We start from the raw sequence: 21,209 nt of genomic DNA, 5'->3' as shown, positions 1-21,209 counted from the left end.
AAATAAATAAAAATCTTTTAAAAAAATAAAATAAAATCTTTTTTTTTTTTTTTAAAGATTTTTTATTTATTTATTGAGAGAGAGAGAGAATGGTAGAGAGCATGAGAGGGAGGAAGGTCAGAGGGAGAAGCAGACTCCCCGCTGAGCAGGGAGCCCGATGTGGGACTCGACCCAGGGACTCCAGGATCATGACCTGAGCCGAACGCAGTCGCCTAACCAACTGAGCCACCCAGGCGCCCAAAAATAAAATAAAATCTTTAGGGGCGCCTGGGTGGCTCAGTCATCAAGTGTCTGCCTTGGGCTCAGGTCATGATCCCTGGGCCCTGGGATCCAGCCCCCCATCGGTGTCCCTGCTCCTCGGGAAGTCTGCTTCTCCCTCTCCCACTCCCCCTGCTTGTGTTCCCTCTCTCTCGCTGTGTCTCTCTCTGTCAAATAAATAAATAAGATATTTAAAGACAAAATAAAATAAAATCTTTAAAACAAAAACAAAGAACGAACTTTCAAAATTACAATTGTTTTACTATGAGGAAGATAGGATTGGACAGAAGTCATCAGAATATTACTTAGACTATAGATAAGTAGAACCTGTTTTTTTCTCCTCTAAACTTCCTCCTTCAATCATCCTCTGCACATTCTGGGTCCTGTAGCTGTCAGGTACATAGACTAGGCAGAGAGGCAGGAAAGTATAAAACAAAACAGTATGCAAAATGTGTACATATGGCAGGCAGGGGCAGGTGGTGAGCTAGAAGGGCTGGGCTGAATGTCTTTGAACAGGCTTTCATTCATAACAGCCTTCATAAAAGTTGGGAGATACCCTCAGTGTGGGATGCCATCCCTATTCCTGTCTATACACTCTGTGTACCACAGGGACTAGAAGCCAGAGAACTATAATTCCCAGATTCCTATGGCTCCAGGGTTCTGGATGTTATTAATCTTCTATCAACAAAATAAACTTGTGGGAGAACTAGAAAATGGAATAAAGCAGAAATCATTTTATTTCTCTGACAGCAGCAGACATATGCATGAGTGGTAGCAAACATAAAGTGCTTCTTTACCAGCCACCCACATTGGTACAGCAGGGCAGCTGTGTCCCTCAGTGGAACTGTCCTTTGGTTTTCCAACATAGGAGGCAGCAGGAATTTCTCATTGAACTTCAGTGGTTTACCAGAAGATAGTGGTGGTCTATCTACTCTATTTTTTGCTCTTCCAGTCGTTTTATATGCACCCATTCCTGGCATTTTAATCCTCCTCTGCTTGGAATACTCCATGTTTTCTAAATAAACTTTAACAGAGCCTGTATCTGAGGCCAAAAGTAGCTTTAGGAAACTGACCCCAAAGATAGGAATCTGGGATTAGCTATCTGACCTGGTTCTGTTTGAAGTCAATGATAACACTGTCACTAGTGGAAAACGAGATCATGATAGTCTTGTCATGAAATGGAAACAGTTACTTAAATTATCAGTGGGGAATTAAGTGCCTAATGAAGGGAGGTCTTTGCTAGACAAACTACTTGCTGGGTTAGACCACTGTGGTGGGAATGATATCTACAAGGACTATAGGGAGGGCTGGTGGTTTCCAGATGCCCTGGAGAATTAACAGGATAAAATGATAGTTCAGAGAACCAGAGAGCTTCTCCACTCTAAAAAAATCTCTTAATTTCTTTAGTTGCAGGGAGAAAGTATATACAAATCAGACCCAATGTTTGATCTTGTGGATTGCCCAGTTATCATACAAGTTGAATTCACAGCTTTATCAGGTCTCACATGTGAAAGTTTGGGATTCATTAAAAACTAAGTCTTTAGGGACATTTTGGTAGTTTGGGTTGAACAGGGACATTTTGGTAGTTTGGGTTGAATTTGATTATCTTTTTTTTTTAAGATTTTATTTATTTATTTGACAGAGACAGAGACAGCGAGAGCAGGAACACAAGCAGGGGGAGTGGGAGAGGGAGAAGCAGGCCTCCCGCGGAGCAGGGAGCCCAATGTGGGACTCGATCCCAGGACCCTGAGACCATGACCTGAGCCGAAGGCAGACGCTTAACGACTGAGCCACCCAGGCATCCTGAATTTGATTATCTTGAACCCCCAGCTTTCACTGAGTCTCTCTGACAGCTGAAGCTGTTCCTCATCCCCTCTCTGAAATGCTGACCATCCCTTGCTTGATGATCTTATAATGGCTTCACTAAAGCATTAATCTTGCAAAGGTATGTCAATACTTTTTTACCTCTAGATCCACAAGACTCAGATCTCAGCATACTGTGGGAAGATGAGTAAGATGCCTGACATCAGACAAGAAGCCTACACAGGGAAACAATGGCAAGATATCACTAATATATATCAGCACTAGAGGATTTCTGTAGGAGTGGGTTCTAGACCAAGGAAAATAATATTGAAATTACTGATAAGCTAGTAGCACCAGAGATTGTGGATTCAGTGTTATCAGCTCAATCAGTCAGGAATGGCTCTAAGAGTTTGCTGAGTTGCTTAACTGGAACCAGACTCAACAATAGCCTTCATTAAATTAGGTTATGATACTAGAACTTTCTTGGCATAATAGAGAAGAAAGGATCCAAAGGCTTGATGAGATAGGAATGTTGGTATGGTTTCATAATATGCAATGTACTCTTCAACCCTTTCATTGTATCCTTCAGGAAGGCCCAGAGGACAATCACTTCACCTAAACATTGAGAAATCCATTGCTAAGAGGAGCAGTAATATTCTTGAAAAGCTCTGTATTTTGGGCACCTGGGTGGCTCAGTCGGTTAAGCATCTGCCTTCGGCTCAGGTCATGATCCCAGGGTCCTGGGATGGAGCCCCACATCAGGCTCCCTGCTCAGCGGGAGGCTTGCTTCTCCCTCTCCCGCTCCCCCTACTTGTGTTTCCTCTCTTGCTGTGTCTCTCTGTCAAATAAATAAATAAAATCTTTAAAAAGAAAAGAAAAGAAAAGCTCTGTATTTTCTGTGTCTGCACGTAATAATGGTAGAAGATGCCACCGTTGAAATGGGCTTCTTGCTTTCAGTGGTAATAATAGAGTCCCAGAGTGGTAGGGGCCAGCGGCAACACTAGTAAAACAAAGAAAAGGGGGCAAGGTTGCTGTAAAGGACAGCAGAGTCAGAGTGGTAACTAATTGGGCTTGATCCACAAGGATCTTTGGTGCTCACTAATTAATGATTAACCTATGAAAATCTTACTTAATCCAGCAAACTAAAACTTGATATGTCACCCAAATAAAGCGACACAGCCTCTCAACTAGTTCTCTTAATTTAGCTGGTTCATAGACCCAGGGCCTCCCAAATGAAGGGAATCTTAAGAAAGAACACCTGAGAAAAGATCTTATGACCCTGCTATACGTATACACTGTAAATCTTCTTCCTAAACTCCCCTAAAGATACCTGTGGCCATTTACCAAGTGTGATGGTTAGGCCACAGTGCCCAGATATGTGGTCAAACCTTATTCAATGTTTCTGTGAAAATGTTTTTGGTTGAAATTAACATTTGAATCAGTGGACTCTGAGAAAAGCAAATTGACCTCCTCCAAAAGTGGGTGGGCCTCATCCAATTAGTTGAAGGTCTGAATAGAACAAAAAACTGATCTCCCCTGAGCAAGGGGAAATTCTGCAGCAGACAGCCTTTGGACTTGAACTGTAATATTGGCTCTTCCCTGATAACCTTTAGACTTGAACTATATAGCATTAGCTCTTCTCTGGGTCTCCAGCCTGCTAGCATGCTAGTGCAGATTTTTGGACTTGCCAGCCTCTATAATCACATGAGCCAATTTCTTAAAATCTCTTTTGATATATACACATATACTATTGATTCTGTTTCTCTGAAGAACACTGACTGATACTCCAAGGAAAGGAAAATACCCAGACTTTGGGCGGTTACTGGAACTTGGTTCTAAGATAATGCTAAATTCTGCAGATCCAAAACAAACTACTCTGCTCCACTAATCACAGTGGGATGTTATGGAAGTTTGATTATAAATGGAGATTTGGGACTTCTACTTTCAGTTAAAATATGTAAGGACATGAAAGTCATTGCTTCTGTCCTTACAACAAGAAAAAGCTGGATAAACTAAAAATCAATGACTTTTGGATACATCTGGAAACTGACATTGCAGGACAAAATGGCACCTTGAAATCTGATAAGACAGCCTCATCCAAAGAGACATAGCCAAGATCTGCTTGCCTAGAGCAGAAGCTGCTAGAATTAGAAACTGGTAGGAATGTGTAATGGTAATTATGATGAATCACTGGATGCTGACTGTGGACTAACTTGAGAGGGAGAAACTCCTGGGGACTAGTCTTAGTGGGGTCCCGCACTTTCATAGGCTTTACCTCCAGGACCCCCACCACAGTTAGGGTAAAAATCCAAGAAATATCTGCCCTCAGCACTAGAAAAAGGAAAAGAGTAATCACTGTGAAATATGTCCAGAGCCTTCTTCATAATAAAGACCTACTCTCCAAAGAAAAGGACTTCCAGAGTTTATCCAAGCTAAGGAAGGGAATTTCTCCCACTCCAACCCCTTCTGGTCTTCTTATCTCACATAGTTGGGGGGGGGAGTCAACAGGGTTTAGTGCTTCAAGGGAATAGATTGAGAACCCTGCAGCCAAAGAAAGGAGTATGAGGTGGGGTGAGGGTGAGGGAGCTATATCACTGGAGATACAGTTGGAGGTTCACAGCCCAAGATATAGGGCTATATTTAACTGGAACATTACAAAACACTTCTCCTCTACAACACACCACCACATAAATAGGGCTCCAATAAAACAAAATTGCTGTAAAACACAGGTTGTCTCTGAGGAAGAGTACTAGGGAATCCCACAAGCAACAGGGGAAAGATAAACAAGGACACTAGAGGAATTTGAAGCCTCTGTCACTGCTAGCTACAGCAAACATTAAACACAACACAACCCTAGCCAAGCCCAGCAATCCTCACACTAAAAGCCCTATTTACCTCAGTTCTTATCACCCAATACATCATGTTCAGCTTTCAATAAAAAATTATAAGACATGCAGAAAGTCAAGAAAAAGGCAGCTTGAAGAGATAAATAAATCATCAGAACCAAACTCACACATGATACAGATGTAGGAATCATCAGACAAGGAATTTAAAATAATTATGATTAACATGTTAAAAACTCTAACAGAAAAAGTAGACAAGTTGTAGAACAGATGGCCAATGTAAGCAGAAAGATGGAAACTCCAAGAAATTATCAAAAGGAAATGACAGAAATCAAAACACCATAACAGGCATGAAGAATGCCTTCTAAGTGATGATGAGTAGACCTGACACAGCTGAAGAAAGAATTAGTGAATGCAAACATAAGTCAATAGAACTTTCCCAAACTGAAATGCAGAAGAAAACAGAATGAAAAAGCAAAAACAAAAACAAAAACAGATCAGAACATCCAAGAACTGTGGGACAATTTCAAAAGGTGCATAATTGGAATACCAGAAGGAGGAAAAAGAGAAAGCAGAGGAAATTTTTGAAGTACTAATAACCAAAAACTTTCAAAAATTAAAATAGACACCGAATCACAGATCCAGGAGGATCAGAGAACACACTAAGCAAGAGAAATACAACACTTAGGTATATCATATTCAGACTGCAGAAAACCAAGGGAAAAAATGAAATATATTTTTTAAAGATTTTGTTTTTGGGGCATCTCGGTGGCTCAGTCGGTTAAGCAACTAACTCTTGGTTTTGGCTCAGGTCATGATCTCAGGGTCATGAGATTGAGCCTCACACCTGGCTCTGCACTCTAGGCTGGAGTCAGCTTTGGATTCTTTGCCTCTCCCTCTGCCCCTCCCCCCACTTGTATGTGTGCTCTCTCCAAAATAAACAAACAAACAAATAAATAAAATCTTTTACAAAAGAGTAATCGTTCCCCAACGTGGGGCTCAGACTTACAACCACAAGATCAAGAATCACATGCTCTACCCATTGAACCAGCCAGGTGCTCCAAAAGATAAAATCTTTTTAAAAGCCAGAGAGAGAGGGAGGCAAGATGGTAGAGGAGTAAGGGACCCCATTTCAACTGGTCCCCTGAATTTAGCTGGATATCTATCAAACCATTTTGTTTTGTTTTATTTTAAGATTTTATTTATTTATTTATTTGAGAGAGAGAGAATGAAAGAGCGAGAGAGAGCATGAGGGGGGGAAGGGTCAGAGGGAGAAAGAGACTCCCAGCTGAACAGGGAGCCCAATGCGGGACTCGATCCTGGAACTCCAACATTGTGACCTGAGCTGAAGGCAGTCGCTTAACCAACTGAGCCACCCAGGCACCCATCTATCAAACCATTTTGAAATACACATGAAATCAGCCTGAGATGTAAGAATGTTTGTCCTGGAGGGTTTATTAAAGAGGGCAGACTGTGATCTTTCTGCTCTGGGCCACAGGTTTGCTGAAGCCATTTTTGCTCTGATCCTCTGAAGAGGTGCGGAAAGCCTTCAGGGAACAAAAGCCACACAGAAGACCAGTTTGCACAGAGCCCATCCCCCTGACAGGGGGTGGGACAACTCCGCCCAGGCAGGGATACCTGAGAAACAGCACAGCAGGTCCCTTCCCCAGAAGACAGTCTGGAAGAACAGGTGGATAACAAGCCTATGGATCCTACAAGAATGTGGAATTCCAACGCCAGGGGAAAATAGTATATTGAGCTCCAGGTGTTGCCTCATGACTAATTTATTTTTCAGATAAAATTTTCTTTTTTTTCTTTTTCTTATGCTTTTTCTCTTTTTTTTTTCCTTTTGCCTTTTTCTCACTTCAACTAGATGCTTATTATACCAACTTATATTTCATAGTCACTTTTTAACGTGTACTTTTTCACATCAACTTTTTTTATAGATACATGCTTCATTTTAGTCCTTTTTTCACTCTATTCAATTTTATCTATCTATCTATATATAAATTTTACTTTCCTCGTAATATTGGGATGTAGTGTCTTCTAACACACAGACCAAAATTCACTCAGGAACAAGTACAACACCCTGCTTTGTCCACACTGTAAGATTATAGTCGCTCCCCTCCTTTTTTAAATTCTTGTGTTTCATGTTGGCTTTGTTTTTCTGTGGTGGCTTCCACCCACTCTGGATTTTGCTAGGGTGCATCTTTTTTGGGTTGTGGTTAATATTTTGGACTCCATTCATTTGCCCAACCATCATTCTCTGGACAGAATGACAAGAAGGAGGAAGTCACACAAAAAAGAACCAGAGGCAGTGTTCTCTGCCACAGAGCTAACTGATATGGATATAAGATGTCACAGATAGAATCCAGGATAGCAATCATAAAGTTAATAGTTAGGCTTGAAAAAAACCACAAGTGACAATATAGAATCTCTAAGGGCAGAAATGAGATCCAATCAGGCTGAACATAAAAATGCTATGAATGAGATGCAGTCTAAACTTGTTACTCTAACAGCTAGGGTCAATGAGGCAGAAGAGAGAATAAGTGATCTAGAAGCTAAGCTGATAGGAAGGAAGTTGAGACAACAGAGATAGGCAGCTAGTAGCCCATGAAAAAAAAACTTGGAGAAAATAATGATGCCATGAAATGTTCCAATGTCAGAATTATTGGGACCCCTGAGTGGGTGGAGAGAGAGGGGGCTAGAAGGTATATTGAGCAAATCATAGCTGAGAATTCTCCTAATCTGGGGAAGGAAACAAGAATTCATGTCCAAGAGGCAGAGAGAACCCCTCCCAAAGTCAATAAAGACAGATCAACACCCCGACATATAATAGTGAAGCTTGCAAATCTTAGAGCCAAAGAAGCTACCCTGAGAGCAGCTAGGGAGAGGAGATTCCTTACGTTTGGAGTGAGGAACCTCAGAATAACGTTAGATGTATCCACAGAAACCCGGCAAGCCAGAAAGGGCTGGCAAGACATATTCAGGGTACTAAATGAGAAGAACATGCAGCCAAGAATACTTTATCCAGCAAGGCTGTCATTCAGAATGGATGGAGAGATAAAGAGCTTCCAGGACAGGCAGAAACTGAAAGAATATGTGACCACCAAGCCAGCCCTGCAAGAAATATTAAGGGGGATTCTGTAAGCAAAGAAAGACCCTAAGAGTAATATAGACCAGAAAGTAATAGAGACAATCTACAGAAACAGAGACTTTACAGGCAATACAATGCACTAAATTCATATCTTTCAATAGTTACTCTGAATGTAAATGGGCTGAATGCTCCAATCCAAAGACACAGGGTTTCAGATTGGATAAAAAAGCTTGTTTATCCATATACTGTCTACAAGAGACTCATTTTGAACCTTAAGACACCTCCAGATTGAAAGTGAGGGGCTGAAGAACCATTTACCATGCCAATCGACCTCAAAAGAAAGCTGGGGTAACAACCCTCATATCAGACAAATTAGATTTTATTTTATTTTTTTTAAGATTTTATTTATTTATTTGAGAGAGAGAGAATGAGAGATAGAGAACATGAGAGGGAAGAGGGTCAGAGGGAGAAGCAGACTCCCCGCCAAGCAGGGAGCCCGATGCGGAACCCGATCCCAGGACTCCAGGATCATGACCTGAGCTGAAGGCAGTCGCTTAACCAACTGAGCCACCCAGGCGCCCAGACAAATTAGATTTTAAACCAAAGACCATAGTAAGAAATGTAGAGGGACATTATATCATACTTAAAGGGTCAATCCAACAAGAAGGTCTAACAATTGTAATTATCTATGCCCTCAACATGGGAGCAGCCAATTATATAAACCAATTAATAACCAAAATAAAGAAAATTAAACATTAAACAATAAAACATTAATAGTAGGAGACTTCAACATTCCACCCAACAGCAGTGGACAGATCATCTAAGCAGAAGATCAACAAAGAAACAAAAGCTTTGAATGACACACTGGACCAGATGGACTTCATAGATATATACAGAACATTCCATCCTAAAACAACAGAATACTCATTCTTCTCAAGGGCACATGGAACTTTCTACAGAATAGATGACATACTGGGTCACAAATCAGGTCTCAACCAACACCAAAACACTGAGATTATTCCCTGCATATTTTCAGACAACAATGCTTTGAAACTGGAACTCAATCACAAGAAGAAATTTGGAAGGAACACAAACACTTGGAGGTTAAAGAACATCCAGCTAAAGAATGACTGGGTCAACCAGGAAATTAAAGAAGAACTTAAGCAATTCATGGACACCAGTGAGAGTGAAAACATATCGGGAAGGCTGGGTGGCTCAGTTCATTGAGCGTCTGCCTTCAGCTTGGGTCATGATCCCAGGGTCCTGGGATTGAGTCCCACATCGGGCTCCTTGCTCAGTGGGGAGCCCGCTTCTCCCTATGCCTGCAGCTCCCCCTGCTTGTGCTCTCTCTCTCTCTCTCTGACAAATAAATAAAATCTTAAACACACACACACACACACACACACACACACACACACACACACACACATCAGTCCAAAACCTATGGGATACTGCAAAGGCAGTCCTAAGAGGGAAGTACATAGCCATCCAGGCCTCTTTCAAAAATTAGAAAAATCCCCAATGCATAAGCTAACTTTACACCTAAAGGACGTGGAGAAAGAACAGCAAATAAAGCCTAAACCAAGCAGAAAAGAAATAATAAAGATTAGAGCAGAAATCAATGAAATAGAAACCAGAAGAACAGTAGAACAGATCAATGAACCTAGAAGCTGGTTCTTTGAAAGAATTAATAAGATCGATAAACCTCGGGGCACCTGGGTGGCTCAGTCATTAAGCGTCTGCCTTCGGCTCAGGTCATGATCCCAGGGTCCTGGGATTGAGTCCCACATCTGGCTCCCTGTTCAGCAGGGAGCCTCTTTCTCCCTCTCCCACTCCCCCTACTTGTGTTCCTTCTCTTGCTGTGTCTCTCTGTCAAATAAATAAATAAAATCTTTTTAAAAAAAAGATAGATAAACCTCTGGCCAGACTTATCCAAAGAAAAGAGAAAGGATCCAAATTAATAAAATCATGAATGAAAGGGGAGAGATCACGACTAATACCAAGGAAATAGAGACAATCGTTAGAACTTATTACCAGCAGCTATAAGCCAACAAATAAGGCAATCTGGAAGAAATGGATGCATTCCTGGAAACTACCAAAACTGAAACAGGAAGAAATAGATGATGTGAACAGACCAATAACCAGCAAGGAAATTGAAGCAGTAATCAAAAAACTCCCCAAAAACAAGAGCTCAGGGCCAGACGGCTTCCCAGGGGGAATTCTACCAAACATTTAAAGAAGAAATAATACCTATTCTACTGAAGCTGTTTCAAAAAATAGAAATGGAAGGAAAACTTCCAAACTTGTTCTATGAGGCCAGCATTACTCTGATCCCAAAACCAGAAAAGAAAAAGGAGAACTAAAGACCAATATCCCTGATGAACATGGAAGCCAAAATACTCACCAAGATCCTAGCCAAGAGGATACAACAGTAAATTAAAATGATTATTCACCTTGAGCAGGTTGGATTTATTCCTGGGATGCAAGGGTGGTTCAACATTTGCAAATCAATCAATGTGTTAGATCATATTAACAAAAGAAGAGACAAGAAGCATATGATCCTCTCAATTGATGCACAAAAAGCATTTGACAAAATACAGCATCCTTTTCTGATTAAAACTCTTCAAAGTATAGGGAGAGAGGGAACATACCTCAATATCATAAAAGTCATCTATGAAAAGCCCACAGTGAATATCTTTTTTTTTAAAGATTTTATTTATTTATTTGACAGAGAGAGACACAGCTAGAGAGGGAACACAAGCAGGGGGAGTGGGAGAGGGAGAAGCAGGCTTCTCGAGGAGCAGGGAGCCTGATGTGGGACTCAATCCCAGGACCCTGGGATCATGACCTGAGCTGAAGGCAGGCACTCAATGACTGAGTCACCCAGGCACCCCCTGAATATCATTCTTAGTAGGGAAAAACTGAGAACTGGAATCCCTTATGGTCAGGAACACGACAGGGATACCCACTCTCATCACTATTGTTCAACATAGCACTAGAAGTCCTAGCTTTAGCAATCAGACAACAAAAAGAAATAAAAGGCATTGAAATTGGCAAAGAAGTCAAACTCTCTCTATTCGCAGATGATATGATACTTTATGTGGAAAACCCAAAAGACTCCACCCCCAAATTACTAGAACTCATATAGCAATTCACCAACATGACAGAATACAAAATCAGTGCACAGAAAATCAGTTGCATTTCTATACACTAACAATGTGATTGAAGAAAGAAAATTAAGGAATTGATTCCATTTACAATAGCACCAAAAACCGTAGGATACCTAGGAACAAACCTAACCAAAGAGGTAAAGGATCTATACTCTAGAAACTACAGAACACTTATGAAAGAAATTGAGGAAGACACAAAGAGATGGAAAAACATTTCATGCTCATGGATTGGAAGAATAAACATTGTTAAAATGTCTATGTTGCCCAGAGTAATCTACACATTCAATGCAATCCCTATCAAAATACCATCAACATTTTTCACAGAGCTGGAACAAAGAGTCCTAAAATTTGTATGGAACCAGAAGAGACCCCAAATCACCAGGGGAATGTTGAAAAGGAAAACCAAAGCTGGGGACATCACAATGCCTGACTTCAAGCTATATTACAAAGCTATAATCATCAAGACAGTATGGTATTAGCACAAAAACAGACACATAAACCAATGGAACAGAATAGAGTCCCCAGAAATGGACCCTCAACTCTATGGTCAACTAATCTTCAACAAAGCAGGAAAGAATGTCCAATGGAAAAAAGAGAGTCTCTTCAATAAGTGGTGCTGGGAAAATTAGACAACCACATGCAGAAGAATGAAACTGGACCATTTCCTTACACCATACACAAAAATAGACTCAAAATGGATGAAAGACCTCAATGTGAGACAGGAATCCATCAAAATTCTAGAGGGGAACAGAGGCAGTAAACTCTTTCAAGACACGTCTCTAAAGGCAAGAGAAACAAAAGCAAAAATGAACTTTTGGGACTTCATCAAGATAAAAAGCTTCTGCACAGCAAAGGAAACAGTCAACAAAACTATGAGGCAACCCATGGAATGGGAGAAGATATTTGCAAATGACATCACAGATACAGTGTTGTAAGTGATGAATCACTAAATTCTACATCTGAAACTAATATTACAATGTATGTTAACTAACTGGAATTTAAATAAAAACTTGAAACTAAAAAAAAAGTGAACAAGAAATAAAGACTTCCTCAGACAAAAATTGAGAGAATTCATAGCTAGCAGACATTACCTATATTTTTGTTCTTTCTTTTCTCCTGATGTTCCAAGAGTGTTTTTGGGGTTTTGTTAAATCATTTTCTTTTGGTTTAGGGAAAGTCCTTCAGTTATTTTTTAAAAGGCTAGCTTCTTATTCTTAGTTTTCCTTTTGTGGGAATAACTTCATTTCCCTTTCATTCATGAAAGATCTTTCACAAGACAAAGGATTCTGGGTCAACTCTTCTTTTCTTGCAGCACTTGAAAAACATGTGCCACTCTTTCTGTTCTCCATGGTTTCTGATAAATCTGTTATCATTCAAAGACTTTTTTCCTATATATAAGGTATCATTTCTTTTTTGCTTCTTTCAGCATTTATCTTTGTCTTTAGTATTTAGCAGTTTGACTATGATATGTCTTGGTATAAATTTTTTGGGGTTTATCTTTTTGGGGGAGAGTGGCTATCTTATTTGAGGTTTTCTCAGTGTCTTAGTCAACTTGGGCTGCCATAATGAAATACCATAGAGTGGGTAGAAACAATAGAAATTTATGTCTTACAGTTCTGAAGGCTAGAAAGTCCAATTCAGTTCCTAGTGAGAGCTCTCTTCCTGCTTGCAGATGATGCCTTCCTGCTAGGTCCCCACATGGCCTTTCCTTGGGTGTGTACAAGAAAAGAGAGGCAGGTGCTGGGGCTGGGGGGGGAGAGAAAGAAAGACAGAAAAAGAAAGAAATCTTCCTCTTGTTATAAGGCCACCAATCCTATTGGGTTAGTTCTCCCACCCTTATGCCCCTATCCCCAAATACAATAACATCAGGGTTAGGACTTCAATACATGAATTTGGGATGAGGAGCAGAATTCAGTCCATAGCATTCAGCCTCTTAAAGATGTAGGTTTGTATTTTTTACCAAATTTAGGAAATTTTCAGACATTATTTTTTTTTCTTCAGCCCTTTTCTCTTTTTCTCCTCTCCTCTGGGACTTCAATAACATGAATGCTAGACTTTTTGTTGTACTTTCATATGTTTCTAAAGCTTAGTTCATTTTCTTCCTTCTATTTACTCTTTGTTGTTCAGATTGGGTAACCTTTACTGCTCTACCTTCAAGTCCACTGATTCTTTCCTCTGTCTTTCCATCCTGTGTAAAGTCCAGCCATCGATTTACTTTTTATATTATTTATTTATTGTATTTTTCAGTTCTAAAATTTCTATTCAATTCCTCTTTATATTTATCATCAAGTTAAGGATTTTCCTCATTCTTGGTATGATGAGTAATTTTGCATTTTATCCAAGACATTTTGAATATTATGAGACTATGGTTCCTATTTAAATCTTCCATTTGAAAAAAAATAAAAATAAATCTTCCATTTTATAAGGCAGTCAAACTGTTTAGGTTTGGAGTGCATGTCCTGGCCCACTTTTGTGGGCTGTATTTCAAATGTCAATTAGTTTTCAAAGCCTTTGCAGTGCTATTCTGGTCTGCCCCAGTTGGGTGCTTCCCAGAACAATTTAAAACCTGGGCAGTAGTCCACACAGTTCTGTGTGCTGTGTTGATTATGGTCAGTTTCATGCATGGTCCACTCCAAGGTCTGCTCAGGACTTCATACACAGATTTAAACCCCTTGCCATTCAAAAAGTTCCCTTTTCTAATTCCCAACTAGAGACTGGCATTCTTAATGCAGTGATGGTCAAAACTGTCCCATCCCATGGTTTCTACAGAGCTTGGTTAGAGGACTGTTGCCTCTGTTAGTGTAGGGCAGGGATGGCCAGCAAGGCTCCATTCCACAGTCTTGGCCAGACTCAGCTCTGAGGGGGATGGGTGTGGCTTTTTTCATGGTTTCTACCTGAAGTAGGACAGGTACAGTCAAACAGGTTTTATCCTGTAGAGTCACTCTTTTCTCATTCTTTTGGCTAGTGAGGGCAGATTTCTCTTGCACTGAAGCCTGGATACACATGAGGCAAAATAAAAACCTCAGGAATCTCACTGCTAGGTCATTTTTCAAGTCCTAAAGTGCCTACGCCACCTCCTTTCCTCCACCTTTCAGATTCTTCTGATAGGTGCCTTATGTATTTCAACCAGGGATTTGAGTTATAATTAGTTATAATTAGTACTCCATTTTTCCAGAAGCAGAAGTCTGGTTCATAACTCTTTTAACACTTCTGTTTGATCTGTATAGAAGACATAATTTTAGATTGATAATGGATTATGAAAATTTATGCAAGTAGTAATTCTAATTGGAGCTGTTCCTACTGATTACTAGAACCGATTAACATCGTCCCTTGCAACTGGTATGTGGCTGTTAATCTGGGAAAACTATTTTTCCTCTATACTAATTGGTAAAGACCACCAGAAGCACTTAATTTCACCTGTCAACAGAAGCTGTGTACCTGCTATCTTACCACAGGGCTGTATCAACTTTTCAACTTTCTGTCATGCTCTAATCTGCCAGGACCTTGGACTGTCTTGTTCTCCTGAAGGACATGATGCTTGAAGGACCTTGTGAGCAGAATGCAGCAAATTTGTCCTTGGTAAGACACATACCAGAGTGGAAGATAAACCTCATTAAGATTCAGGAATCCACTACCTCAGTAAAGTTCCTAGAACTCCAGCGGTCTTAGTCATGTTGAGCTATCCACTTCAAAGTAAAAGACAGTTTTGTGCACCTTAAACCCCTTGCCATTCAAAAAGAGGCACATGTTTTTCCATGTTCTGTTATATATATATATACTTTATCAATCTTTTCTCCCTTTCCCCTTTTTATTACTTTATGTAAGTTGTGTTGGTGGCAGTTAACATTATAAATTATCCACTGTGTATAGAATATCAAAGGGAGATTATGACTGAACTAGAAATATCATTCATAAATATAATGATTGATAAGACTTTGGCTGTCCCCTTCCAGAGGAAAAGGTGGGTATGCTTTCCTTTGTATAAGAAATTGTTGCATTGCATTAGGAGGAATCAGGCTATTTTTGTTGCTGTTATTTGTAAGCTTGAATATAGATAGAAAGCTCTGCATGGTTGCTGAGTAGCCAAAGAAATAGATTGCTTTTTTCTTCATCCAAAATGCATTCCCACTCCCTCTATTCTCTTCTCTATATCACAAATGCTGGAGAGTCCTGGAACTGTATTTCTCCGACCCCATTTTCTCCAGGATCCTGGATGCAATTTACAGTCAGCCACAAATACACTCATACAATGCTTGTTAGGCAGAAGAGGGGCAAAAGTCATTTCTTTCTTCCTCTGGCAGCAGTGGACAGGTACGTGGTATGAAGTAGATGGGAAGTGTTGTAATGACCACAGGTATTTATTCCACTGTTAGTCACTTGTCTCTATGCAACAAAACAGCAATGATGATTGGTGGCTAGATCCTGTAATTTCCCCTGTGACAGCCACTACTCACTGCTTTTAAGGACCACAGCAACACAAACCTGGAAGCCAGTGGCAGCTTCCCTCTGACTTTCAGTGTTGTAAACACTTGATTCTTAATATTAACCCTCTGCCTGAAATGCCCAGAGTGATTTCTGTTTTCCTGATTGACCCCTGATGGATTGCACTCTTTCATGTCAAGCCAGCACATCTGAAGCTCATTAAAGCCATGACTTAGGGAGTAATTCCTTATAGCTGATAGTTTCTGCATAGGTTTTTAAAATCCCAAACAAACCATACAGATGAACTGTTTGAACCCTAATAACCCCTGACAGTCTTTAGTTTGTGATCTTCCATGTCTAGGAATCTGGAAGAAAGAAAGTAACCAAACTTTACTGTAGAGTTATGTGACAAGAGTTTCTCAGGAATATGCATATAGTTTTCATTTACAACTATCTCACCTCAGTAGAGATTGTCACATTCTTATGGTTGGAAGAAAATATCTCAAAGTTGATCCAAGTTAGTGCTCTTTTGTGTAGTTGCTTCCTTCAGTTCAGCTGTAGATGATGTGTAAATATGATATATATTGAGGATTCCTATGAAACATATATATGTTCAGTGAAGTCTTTATTCATAACTGGGATGTAAAAATAGCTGTAAGCTAATCAGTTAAATAAAGGGGTATTTTGACCAAGAAAGGTGTCTTCAATGGAGTGGAGTGCATAAGAATTTGTGACTAAGAGTCAACATCATAAATTAAGAGATAACATCATAAATAATTGTAAGAGAAATCTAGAAACAAGCAAGGATGCCCACAATTAACATGTTTATTTAACATTATTTTGGAATTCATAGCCCTGTATTAAAGCTTGAAACTGCATTAAGTATTGGATAGGTAGCGTCAAGTTTCATTATTTTAACTTTTATAATTAGTTGTTCACAAATAACCAATTGAAATGAATTTGAACTAACAAAAGAGTTTCAATAGTTTTTCCTTTACATCATTACTTAGAATGAGAAAAATTGCATTCATAACAACATAATATAACACTTGGAAATAATCAATCCTAAATACTCAAAATTTATATTATAAAAAACAAAGCTTCACTAAGAAACATTGTCTCTTACAGAAACAAAGAGGATTCTGTAAGGAAAATCTAAGTATAGTAAAAAAAATGATCACTTTTGCACAAAATAATGTATAGGTTTAACTGAAGTCTAGTAAAAATCCAATAGTAATTGGAACTTAACAAATATGTCTAAATTTTTAAAATTTATTTATTTTTAGAGAGAGAGAACCTGCACTTGAGCAGGGGGAGGGGCAGAAGGAGAGGGAGAGAGACTCTCAAACAGACTCCCAGCTGAGCAAGGAGCCCAAGGCAGGGCTCTATCTCACAACACTGAGATCATGACCTGAGCCGGAATCAAGAGTTCTCAACCAATTGAGCCACCCAGGAACCCCAGAACAATGTTGTTATACTTAGAGGAAATGTATGAAGTATTCAGGGAGAGGTTATGATGTCTGCAACTTATTTTAAAGTGGTACAGAAATTTAAAAGACAGCCATTTTGTTAGAAGATGGAGGAGGGACAGTAAAGTATCCTCCAGACTGAGAAGGCACTTTAAGACTGAGAATGAACCAAGCCACTCCATGTCACTAACACAGAGTTTTATTCATGATAACTTACAGTTGGGATGGGAGAGAGGGAAGGTGGGGAGGGAGGGGAGATTTGGCAGGCAATGGTTCAGGCACTAAAAAGCTATTCTCTGCCTAGTTTGGACCTTAACCCACAGCTTTTATAGAGTGCAGAGGGAGGGGTGTGTGTGTGGGGGGGGTCAAAGGGTAGTTATCTAATGTGACCCTACATGTGAACCAGTTCTCCCTACTAGTTACCTAAGTGGCACTTTCTGGGCACCAGTTATCTACTATCTGAGAGTGGAGCCTTCTGTGTGCTGGTTTAGGGAAGTTCAGAACAAGCTTTCCCACGTTTTGGTCAGCATACATTAACTTCTACAAGGCCCAGAACATGTAACCTTGAGGGAGGTCATTGCATGGGCATGAACAAGATGCATTTGTGTTAGTCTCAGAGATCATCCTTTGGGGAACCTTCTGGTGACAAAGTCTTTAATGTGTTTTTTATTAGTCCATTCACCCTTTCAATCAGGCCTGCAGCAGTGGGACTGGATGGCAGGTAGAAAGTCCATAATATATCCCAGGCCTCTGCCCATTCTTGGACCTCATGGCTGGTAAGGTCACTTGGTCACTACCTCTCTGAGTCGGTGTTTGTACATGCCCTCTAGTTTTGTTAATCCCTTTATAGTTGCAGCCTGATTAGCTCTTTTATGGGCAAAGGCTTGTGTAAATCCTGTGGACATGTCCACACAGGTTAGTGCATGTTTGTGCCCTTCTGATACTGGCCAAGGGCCTCTATAGTCTATTTCCCAGTGAGAAACAGAGCATGTAGCCATCCAATATGCCCAGCATATGGCACAACAGCCATCACCTGAGGTGGCACTGAGGGCAGTCCTTGTCAGCAGCTTCTCAATTGGAATATTTTAAAGACAAATGCAATCTTTTTACTATTTCCTGAGTGATTTTGGGACTTCAGTGTTCCGACTCACAGTGGAACCATTCTGCTGCATCAGATGTAGTCAACATTTTCTCTAGCAGAAGGTCTTATGCCCGGGCTAGAATGCCTGCCTCATGATTGCCTGGTAGTGTGAATGGGAGGTGAGCAGACACAGGCCATACTTGGATGGCTGCATCAGGCTTAGTACATACTTCCTAAATATCTTTCCATAGTTCTGCTCCCCACAGGGGTCTATTTAATAAAACCCAGTCTTCTTTGTGCCAATGCAATATCCATGTTGTTAACACTTTCCACACTGCCCAGCTGTCAGTGGCCAAATGGATGGGCATGGGCTCATGCATCAACACAATCCATACCACTCTCAATTCTGCCCATTCACTACTTTGTTTAGTTTCTTCTTTGAACCAAAGTATATCAGAATCCAGGCTGATGCCAGTGGAATGCCAAACAGGCTGGTTTCCCTAACAACTGCCATCAGTGTACCATGTGTCCTTTGGAGGCAAGCCTACCCCTTCCTTTACTTGTGGGACAGGAGGCATAATGTCCTTGACTTCTGGAAATTGGGTGGGTCGATGTGTGTGACCAGCCCTACTAACAAGTGAAGTTTATGAGATAGTGTGTCATATCTATAAGGTGCTTACTTGGGTACAAATACTCTTAGGTTAGCTTAACATACCCTTAATCCATCCTACCAGCAGAGAGGTTTGTAACAAAATGGGCAGGTAGGCAGTCAGTCCTTCTCTTGCTGTAGATATACAGCTAATAGTTGTTTCTCGATGAGACTATATACATGGTTTCTGTTCCCTTCCATAATTGGGACCAGAACCCTAATGGGATTTGTCTCCCATTCTGTCATTGCCATAAGCCCCAGCCAAACCCTTCTGGATATGAATTTACAGCTAATTCACAACTCACATCTGGCATTAATATCCCCAGGGCCTGTATTTGTTTTACTACATTTTTGCCTTTAAGAAAGCCTCTTGGGGCACCTGGGTGGCTCAGTCGGTTAAGTGTCTGCCTTCGGCTCAGCTCATGATCCCAGGGTCCTGGGATCGAGCGCCGCATCAAGCTCCCTGCTCAGCTGGAGGCCTGCTTCTCCCTTTCCCACTCCCCCTGCTTGTGTTCCCTCTCCTACTGTGTCTCTCTCTGTCAAATAAATAAATAAAATCTTAAAAAAAAAAAGCCCCTTGTTGGTTAGCACCTCAATCCCATTGCCTTCTCCTCTTAACCAGGGCATCTGTACTAGATGGGGAATAAAAGGTTTCTAGTTATACAGTAAACCAACAAAAGCCTATAACCTCTTTACCATTTTAGGAATTAGGAAGGTTTGTATTTTATCAATGACTGCCTCCAGCATCACTTTTGTCTTACCCAACCAGATGATGCCCAGGAACTATACTGATTGATCTAGCCCTTGGATCTTGTTGGTTTACTTCCCATCCTTGTGACTTTAAGTATGCCTGTAATTACATGGCTGCCTGAGACAAGGAGGATAAACCATCACAAGTTAACATCATCTAGATAATGAGAAAGCACCATCTCCTTTGACAATATCCATTTTTCCAAATCTCTGGCTACTATCCTTTGACAAATTGTGGGACTATGGAGATACTCTTGGGGCAATGCCTGAAAGGTCCATTGTCTCCCATTCCATGTGAAGGTGGACTGGTCTTGGATTCAAGTCCTTTTTTTTTTTTTTAAAAGATTTTATTTATTTGAGAGAGAATGAGAGACAGAGAGCATGAGAGGGAAGAGGGTCAGAGGGAGAAGCAGAACCCCCGCAGAGCAGGGAGCCCTATGTGGGACCCGATCCCAGGACTCCAGGATCATGACCTGAGCCGAAGGCAGTCGCTTAACCAACTGAGCCACCCAGGCGCCCTCTTGGATTCAAGTCCTAATGGAATGCTAAAAAAGGTGTTAGACAAGTCCAGTATATAATGAGATGTCTTAAAGGATGCCATAATTTTTTCTAACAATGAGGCCATATTAGGATGGGCAGATTAATTTTATTGAGTTCCCTATAATCTTGTCATTCCCAGGTCCCATTAGGTTTCTTTATAGGCCAAACAAGACTATTCAATGGGCTTTGGGTAGGTCTGATTATCTCCACCTTTCCTAATTCTCTATTGTGGTCATAATCTTGTTATGCCCCTCAAGCAGCTTACATTGTTTCACATTTATTACTCTTTGGGTATAGTAGTTGTACAGATTCCCATTTTGCATGACCCATGACTATGGGTTTCACTACTCAAATATGCAAACTGAATTTGTCTATCATTGTGGTTAGATCTAGATCTTGCAAAATATCTATGCCCCAAAATACAGCAGGAATGGGGGAAATATATACTAAAAAAGAGTAGGAAGGAAGCCTGCCCATCTAGGTAGAGAAGAGTCTGTATGACCTTGATAATTTGTCCCCTATAATCACCAACAGCTTTTATTTCTTCCTGAAATTTTGAGGGGCCTCCGTAAACAAGTGTGCACTCAGCTCCAGTGTCCATTAGAGCTAGCATAGTCTGTTTGTCAGTGAGAGACCAACCAATGGTCAATTCAACATCGAGCCTCTGGTTGCCCCCTACTGCATGCACTAGAGGACAACTTTGGCCCAACCCCTACTCTTTAGAGGTAGGGGGTATTCACCCCTGAAATTCCTCTACTAGTGGATGGGCACTCAGCAACACACCCAGCCCTTCTTAGCCTTCCTTCAGGGACCAAACTGCCCTCCCTTCAAAATGCCTTCCATAGGCTCAGCAAGACTGAACTGGGTTTGTCCACATTTTCTCTCTCAGGGTCCCAGATAATATTAGGTCTTGCCAAAACTGTTTATGAGAGACTTTGATGCCCTTCCTGCCATTTTTTTTTTGTTGACAGTACCCTGTTTTTCTCCATTTTTCCTTTTTTCTTTTAATTCCAGTTAGCACACAGTGTAATATTAGTTTCAGGTGTACAACATAGTGATTCAATTCTATACCTCACCCAGCATTCATCACAAGTGCACTCCTTAATCCCCATCACCTATTTCACCCA

The 21,209-nt window shown here is 40.6% G+C and overlaps 1 protein-coding gene across 1 annotated transcript in view; it reads right to left on the bottom strand.

Moving 5' to 3' along the window:
- Positions 1 to 21,209, bottom strand: part of GLDC (glycine decarboxylase) — a 153,418-nt gene that overhangs the window by 99,777 nt on the left and 32,432 nt on the right. Inside the window, exons 4-5 of the mRNA XM_027616322.1 lie at positions 16,053 to 16,187; positions 12,784 to 12,917 (exon numbers count right to left, since the gene is read on the bottom strand). The gene's annotated coding sequence lies outside the window, so the exon portion shown is untranslated. The remainder of the gene's footprint in view (positions 1 to 12,783; positions 12,918 to 16,052; positions 16,188 to 21,209) is intronic.

This window comes from Zalophus californianus, chromosome 13, assembly GCF_009762305.2.
Source record: "Zalophus californianus isolate mZalCal1 chromosome 13, mZalCal1.pri.v2, whole genome shotgun sequence".
NCBI classification, from domain to species: domain Eukaryota; kingdom Metazoa; phylum Chordata; class Mammalia; order Carnivora; family Otariidae; genus Zalophus; species Zalophus californianus.
This window is presented reverse-complemented; position numbering and strand designations above follow the sequence as displayed.